Genomic DNA, 7,773 nt, shown 5'->3' with positions numbered 1-7,773 from the left:
GTCAACATGATGTGGTCTCTGGATCCAGCCGACCGTTGTGATCTGCGGCCATCCTGCCGGCCGGTGTCGACGGCGCGTACAGCGCCGTGGACACCATCGTCAATGGCCGTTCTCGAGACTGCCACCTCGCCAGGGCCAAGCTCGTGGGCCGCCGGCCTCCTTAGGCTCTGCACATCGCCTTTTGCGAAGTACTACTGCCCCGCTGTTCCTGTCCGTCCGGGCTTGTGCGTGGGTGCCGAACTACGGCGACGTCGATGCCGCGGGGCCATGGATACCTTGCATGGCGGAAGGCCACCACACAGAGCTGGCGCTTCTCTACAATGGCGGCTGTGCTGTTGGATCCCAGGTTGTAGGCCAGATTCAGCGGCTACTTATTGGCGCGCGGGACGGACGTGCTGAAACAGATTAGAGTTCATAAGCTTTACGTCTCGCCATGATGCAATGTCTTCGGTAGCGCCTGATCTCTTTCCGTTTTTTTACGGATCTGCTAATTTACATGCGGATGAAAACAATTCGCCTTCATCCGTTTTCTGTGCCCTGAGATCTGTGCGTGGAGATTCGTGTGTGTGACCCATTATCTCGTTTCTCTTATCAGGCCCGTGTGGTTGACCCGTTATTTTTTCCATCGCAACCCGCGTGTCTGTGTGGTTAACACTATCGCGAGTGAAGTTTGAAATAAACCCTGAAGTTATACAGGTCGACGCAAATGAACCCTCATCTTTAAATCCCTGAAGTTGATACCCCGTATTTACAAATCCCACTTAACCTAGACCCCGTATGAGTACAATCTTGTTTGGGGTAATAGGAAAGCCGCGATCCCAGCCGGGATTGAACTCTACTGTCACTTACTACATGGCTCCACCTGTCATATGCATCTTCTTTCCCAGTCTCTTCCTCACATGTTCACTCCCCTACCGACCCACCCTCATGGTGACAAGCACTGGCTGATGAGGTGCGGTGCAGTGGCCACGGACGGCGGGAGCTCCTCAGCAACTTGCTGCACCTGGGCAAGTCCGACTTGGTGGCAGCCGTGGTCAGCGATCACCTATGGCTGAGTGAGTATTCTCAATGCCAAGTGAGGGGAGGCGCGGCTGGCGTTCGAAGATCGAAGCGTTCGATTTGCACCCGGTGGATCGATTCTAGCCACGGGCTAATCAGTGTGTGCAAGTAGCAAGTACACAGAAGAATACACGCACATGCTACAAGCCAGCAAGCTACTGAATCGATACTAGCGAGCGGCTAGATGCGTACACGTACGCACGTGAAACAAACGCACGCGGGGCAGAAAGCCAAGCCGCCGAGGACACCCTCGCCGGGGATATGGCGACGCGGTACGATGAGGCTGAGGCGTGGCGAGTAGGCGGGCGCAGCTACATAGCAGGCTCACCTCGAACGGCGCACTCCAAGCCGCGTACGTCTAGGTGTCTAGCAGGCTCACGCCACTCACCTCGGGAAGATGCAGAAGACGCCGACGAAGGCTATGGAAGAGAAATGGCCGTGCACACTTTGGTCAACATCTGCAGCAAGCAGTGGCGTTTCGGCGTCCTCGCCTCACCAAGCACACCGCCGACTAGGCTGCCGCAGTCACCTCGCTGGGCACGGCACCTTTGGAGATCACCCTACCAGGAGCCGTCGTCGCAAGAGAAGTACACACTCGCGGCGGCGTCCGCGCCACCCGCAGGTGAGGGCGCACATTGTTTAGCATATACCCTATTGTCATTTATGAAGAGCAGAAGGAGAGAGAGAGGTGAACGAGGAAGAAGATGATGCGTTGCCGGCGCCCCTGTGAGAGCGAGTTCCCGGCCAGGATTTTGATTTTCTTGGTGTGACAAACAAATCCAGGGTTCAGATATAATAGGATCAGAGAGATCAGGGTACGGACTTCAGGGATTTGAAGGTTAGGATTCATTTACGTCGGCGTCTACAATCTCAGGGTTTATTTTAGACTTCACTCCACTGTCGCCCTCCTCCTCCCAGCCGAACACGCAACCCCGAACAGAGTCGAGCGAGAGAGAGATAGCCATGGCGATTTGGAGCTCCGCCTCACCGCTCGATCCAGTGTTTTGGTGGTGACTCGTCCACGCTCTCCCTCGTGCTGCCCCGCTTCCTCCGCCTCCCTTCTGTTCCTGCCGGCGGGATCTGCGGCATCTCTCGGCCCCGCACCGATCCGTCCCCATTTCCGTCGCTGGCGATTTTGTTCGTCGGATTCAGTCCCCCCCCCCCCCCCCCCCCCCCTCTCTTTTTGTTGTTCTTGTGATCTGTTAGGTAGGGAGTTGGTTTTGTCTGTCAGATTTGATGATTGTATCCATCCCCCGCAGCTTTTTTCCGTGTAGATTTGTTTAGGTTGCACCGTTTCTGGGATGCGTTTGATTGTTCTGCTAAGCGCGGTAGCTGCCGTAGCTGGGATGTGTGTCAGTTCGATGTGCTGATCTATAATTGATTGGATGTTGGAGTCCGAGTTGTTCATGTGAGGCTGGCTTGCTTAGTTGTAGTACTCTGATGTATTCAGTCAATTCGAACGGATGTATTCTGTTCCCTGGCCTTTAATCCCTAGACCATTTCTCTTCACTGGTATCGTTTAGTGGGTATGTGGTTTACTCTGTAATTTCTATTTTGGATTTACAGTGCAATCCCCATTGTTTTTTAGAGTGATTTTCAGTGTAATTCATACTGGATTTTCATTGATTTTCACTGTAATCCGTACTGGATTTCCGGTGTAATTTTCTTGTGGATAGGTAGTATATTTGTAGTGTAAATCCAAAGCAATTTGTAGTGTAATCCCCGGTTATTTTACAGTGTAATTTCAGTGTATTTGCACTATATTTGCTAGTGGAATAATAGTGTATATGTCCTAATTGCAGTGTATTTTTGTCAGTGGGGTTGCACTGTATTTGTTAGTGGAATTAAAGTGTATTTGTCAGTGATTTACAGTGTAATTTGATAGCTGATTTACAGTGTAATTGCCATGGATTTGCACTGTATTCGCTAGTGGAATTACAGTGTAATTCACTTGAATTTTTATAGTGGAATTGCATTTTGGATTTACAGTGTATTTGTCAGCAAATTTACAGTGTAATTCATAGCTGGTTTTACTGTGTAAATTCAGTGTAATTTACACTTTAATTGAGTAGCAGAGGAATTGTGACTGTTCTTGTGATGCACCGCTAGTTTGTATGTTCTTGTGATGCATCTGATTCCAGTGTATTTTCTTGAGGATTTAGAGTATAATTATATTCGGATGTACACTGTAATCTTCATCGGAATTCCAGTGTATTTTCTTAGTGGGTGATTACAGTGTATTTACAGTGTAATTCTCAATTGGTTTCCACTGTAATTCGCATGGGATTTCTTCACTAGTGGGTTATGTAGTGAAATAAAAGAGATGTAGACTGTAAATGCTATCAATGCATTTCTTCTTTATATTTTTGTTATGTTTTATCCCTTTTGCCATTTCATCTCAGACATTTTGTCCTTTTCTTTGTGTTTGTACATATTTAGGTTATAGATTAAAGTATGGGGAGACTCATGAAGGCTTTTGGTAAGGGCACTTCTGCTGCTTGTGTTCAAGATTGTGATGATTCAGATGGGGATCCTTTTGTCCCCAATGATTTTGCTGAGGATGATCCTTTTCAAGATTCGGAGGTTATATTTCTAATTTGATTTTTTATTTCTTTTATTTTCTTTTATTTCTTGTTCGGTAGCTTATTTGTTCCGGTTTTCTAGTTCATTCATTTGTTTCATCTGTTAACTGCAGGAACGTCAAATGGATGATCATGATTTCGAGAAAGTCTTAGGCTATGCTTTTTAGCTGCTTTTTTCTAGTCTGGCTCTGATAAAGATGGGGTATGTACCCGCTCAGGGCATGTGCTGCTATGATGAAGTGGATTTATTTCTGGTCATGTCCTCTTCCAGTTTTTTGACTGTAGTCCCTGATGGGTTGTAGTGTAATTATTTGTTGATTTTGCTCTGTAATGCCCAGTGGAATTACACTGTATGTTAATTGGTCTTACATAGTAATTCTTAGCGGGTTCACACACTAATTTACAAAGTAGTTTACACAGTAATTTTAGCACTTCCTTACTGTTGGTTAGTGTTCATTTTTGTTGGCTTGTTCAAAACTGCAATTCTTACAGTGTAATTCTAGGTAGATTTACAGTGAAATTCTAAGTGGATTTACACTGTAATTCCTACTATATTTACACTATAATTCTAGGTCGATTTTACAGTGTAAATCTAGGTATTTACACTGTAATTCCTACTGGATTTACACTGTAATTCCTACTATATTTACAATGTAATTCCAGGTCGATTTTACATTGTAAATCTAGGTAGAATTACAGTGTAATTCTAGGTAGATTTATACTGTAATTCCTACTGGATTTACACTGTAATTCCTACCGTATTTTCAGTGTTTTTCTTAGTGCAGTAGATTTTACAGTGGATTCAAACTGGATTTACAGCGGTATTTAAAGTGTAAATCTTAGTGTAATTTTAGTTGATTTTATAGTGTAATTTTAGTGGTTTTTGTCATTTTCATTTTAATTGTGTGTGGTTAGTAGATTAGAGATGGGAAAGTATTGCCTGGGTTCTTTTTCTCCTTTCTCGCAGCTTTGCCTGTGTGGGTTGAAAAGAGTTGGGGTGTGGATCCAATAACATCTTGGTGCGGGTCCGTTTAAAAGCGGTATGAACCACCTGAAGTAGCTCAGTAAAAGAGTATGATCCACTCTGTTATTTGTCAAGACTCTAGTTAAAGAAAGCATGTTTTTGATAACTTTTTTTTTGTTTTCAGGATTGTTTTCTGCTACTAGAAAGCCATATGTTAAGGAAATCAATTTCATCTTCATTGAGGTACATCGCATGTCCTTTGATGCTGGATTTCATTGCATTTGGTTTGATTGTAGGCACCTGCACTCAATATTTTGAGTAAATTATCTATTAATGCAAACAAGTATTCAGTTTTGAACTGTAAATAAGTGCAGAGTAATTTTGCAGAGAAGGTCCCAGTAATTTGATCTAACAGTCACAAATTTCTCCTTTTAGTTCTGAACTGTAAATATGTAATCATTTTTATAGATTCTTTTTGTTTGTTGCTACTTGTGTGAGTGCCTTCTAGTGTGAATGTTTTTAGCCTGATCGTGTTTGTCCTTTTTCCTGTTAATTTCAATTTTTAGTGCTCATGTTAATGCATGTCAATATTCAGTGTAAGCAAGCATCCGATCATAGTAGTTTACACTTCTAAAGTTACTTAAATTCAGTCCTTCAATCACAACTATTTAAGAACAGGTAGAAAGTGTCTAAAACAAGTAGATTAAAGTGTCTTAACAGTGTTTGGTTTTTCAGTTTCCAAAGGGTGTGAAAATAGTCATATTTTCTCTCAACTGGAGCAATCCTCCCCCTTTTATGTTTTTAACTATTTTTCCCAAAATGGAATTGCTAGCTTCCTGAGCATGTTTTGATCCCTGTAGTGTGTTTATTTCTGCAAATCCAGAAATCTATGATCTGGGCATGTAGTTTTCAGTTTTCCTGTGATCATAGACAACTAGTTCATGCGACCATATCCTAGTTGTTCCTAGGGTTTCTCCTGTTTCATGCTTTTGTGTGATTATGTTCTTATTTTCGATCTGTGTAGATTTTGTGCTTAACTTATCCTATGTAATGATTCACTAGCTAGAGGTATGTTCTTTCTTCCAGACGCACGCGCGGGGGGGGGGGGGGGGGTTACCTGCGATTTTTTTTTGCTTCTCCAGCCATGTTTGTGTCTAGAACTCTAGATCATGGAGGAATCGCCCTCTCTGGTGGCGCTTCTCTGGGGTAAATTTAGCACTTTCTCAGTGGAATTGCAGTGGAATTCTTTTGTGTGTTTTAAGTGGTATTTACAGTGTACTTTTAGTGTAATTACTGTGCATTTTCAGTGAAATTTACACTGTAATTGTTAGTGGAATTTACACTGTAAATGTTAGTGGGTTTACAGGGTACTTCTAGTGGATTTTTGCTCTGTATTTGCAAGTGGCATTTTTAGTGGAATTACTGTGTATTTCCATGGTTTTTACACTGTAATTATTAGTGTAATTTTGGGCCTTTGTATAGTTGATTCACAGCAGCAGCAACTGTAGTTTTTTTGTAATTCGGCTTGTGGTTAGATGCCATCAGTTTTGGTCCTTTTCATCCTCCTGTAGTTAGCTTAGTCCACCTTTTGTTAGATTTTAACCCTTTTAGCTGCTTTCTGTACGGGTTTGAATTGCTCAGAGCGTGTACCCGTTTATAGTTTAGTGTATGGACCTGTTTAGAAGTGATTTGCGGGGCAGAGGCAATTTGCGGGGCAGAAAGAACAAAGGAACAGGGACACAAGACATATGACAGTTGGCTGAAAAATATGGCTGAAAACGAATTAGATTTCATCCGGATGTAGAATAGACAGTCCCTTTTTTTAGGATCTTTTCGGTTTTCTTTGATTTGTTTAGTTTTGTTTCGGTCTTCTTTTTGGAGGGGTTCAGCTGGTACATAATGGAAAGGGTGCGCACAGAATAAAATAGGTTTAGGACCTGGCCTGTTGGAGCACAGTTCACAAAGGAGACAATCGGACGTACCTTGGCTGTTGGACATAAATCGGACGGGTAAACATGTTATGTGCTGTTTTAAATCTCAGCCATTAGTTTCCGTGACTAACACAAAATCAACTGACATAAAAGGGTGACGTATGGAGAACTATGAAAACTTGCGTCTTTTAATATTTGGTATAGATTATGGTCAGAAACCTCAGTTAGCTGCGGGTGACATGTGAAAAGCAAGGCAGCTGAAGGATTATAGGCGAGAATGGGCTATGTTTTAGGAGAGAATTCCTTATTTGACACTACTTCAAAATGTGATTCCCTATTTGACCCTGAAAACTTTTTTCTCCCTTATTTATCACTTGTTTTAAATTTTGTTCCTTATTTGACATTGATGTCCATCCCATTACACTTTGCCGTCAGATTGTTTTTCAGTGGACCATAATACCCCTCCGTTAGTCTGTATGCAACACTGGAAAAAACCTAACCCAATAATCTCATCAAGTCCAGAGATCACCAGCCTTGGCGTCAAGACCGGCTCCGAGGGCGAGGTCTGACGACTCTGCTCCAGAGTCAACGACTTGTCATGGCCGAGCTGTACATGATCAGCAATATGCCAAGACGGGCATGTGTTACACAGAGAGAGGGATCTTGAACGTGTTAGCGAGTTGATGTTTTGGTTACGCAGGTCGGCATGCAGTTTATGTGCGGCCGAAATACCAAATCATGCACCTTGAAAAGATACTCCGTTCAACATCTAAAATCTGCACGAGTGTCGTGTCAGTCAACAATTTCGCGGTAGCAGTACTATCGAACTTACCTTCCCAATTCACTTGGCAGTGCAATACAAAGAACATGTTTGAGGTTCTGCTCATATTTTATTTATTTTTAAATTAAATTCTGAGGACTATGTTCATAAATTAAATTCGTTCTGTGACCAAATGCATGGGTCTCATTTGGCCATTTAACTTTGAACAAATATGTCACAGTACTATTGATTTAGTCTTGTACATAATTTTAGTCACAAAATGCATTAGGGGCATTTGCGTCTTTCCATATCCCTATTTAACACTGCTAGTGTACAAAATGAACTAGAGTGTCAAAGAAGTAAACAAATTTAACCCGAGTGTCAAAGAGGGAAAAAAAACTTTCTCAGAGCCAAATAGGGAATCACATTTTGAAGCAGTGTCAAATAAAGAATTCTCTCATGTTTTAGTTATGGGGA

General features: G+C 42.7%; 1 long non-coding RNA gene across 4 annotated transcripts; it reads left to right on the top strand.

Moving 5' to 3' along the window:
• Positions 1-1,936: 1,936 nt before the first annotated feature.
• On the top strand, positions 1,937-7,449 carry LOC125517990 (uncharacterized). 4 transcript variants are annotated; one of them, XR_015609738.1, is made up of 4 exons: positions 1,937-3,642; positions 3,755-4,681; positions 4,790-4,848; positions 7,059-7,449. It is a non-coding gene; the product is annotated as an uncharacterized LOC125517990 (long non-coding RNA). The 4 variants fall into 4 exon arrangements; XR_015609737.1 differs by having other exon boundaries at positions 6,972-7,449; XR_007287875.2 differs by having other exon boundaries at positions 1,939-3,642; positions 3,755-3,843; positions 7,059-7,416.
• Positions 7,450-7,773: the final 324 nt, after the last annotated feature.

The sequence above is a fragment of the Triticum urartu genome, chromosome 7A, assembly GCF_056163025.1.
Source record: "Triticum urartu cultivar PI428250 chromosome 7A, HENAU_Tu73, whole genome shotgun sequence".
Lineage (NCBI taxonomy): Eukaryota > Viridiplantae > Streptophyta > Magnoliopsida > Poales > Poaceae > Triticum > Triticum urartu.
This window is presented reverse-complemented; position numbering and strand designations above follow the sequence as displayed.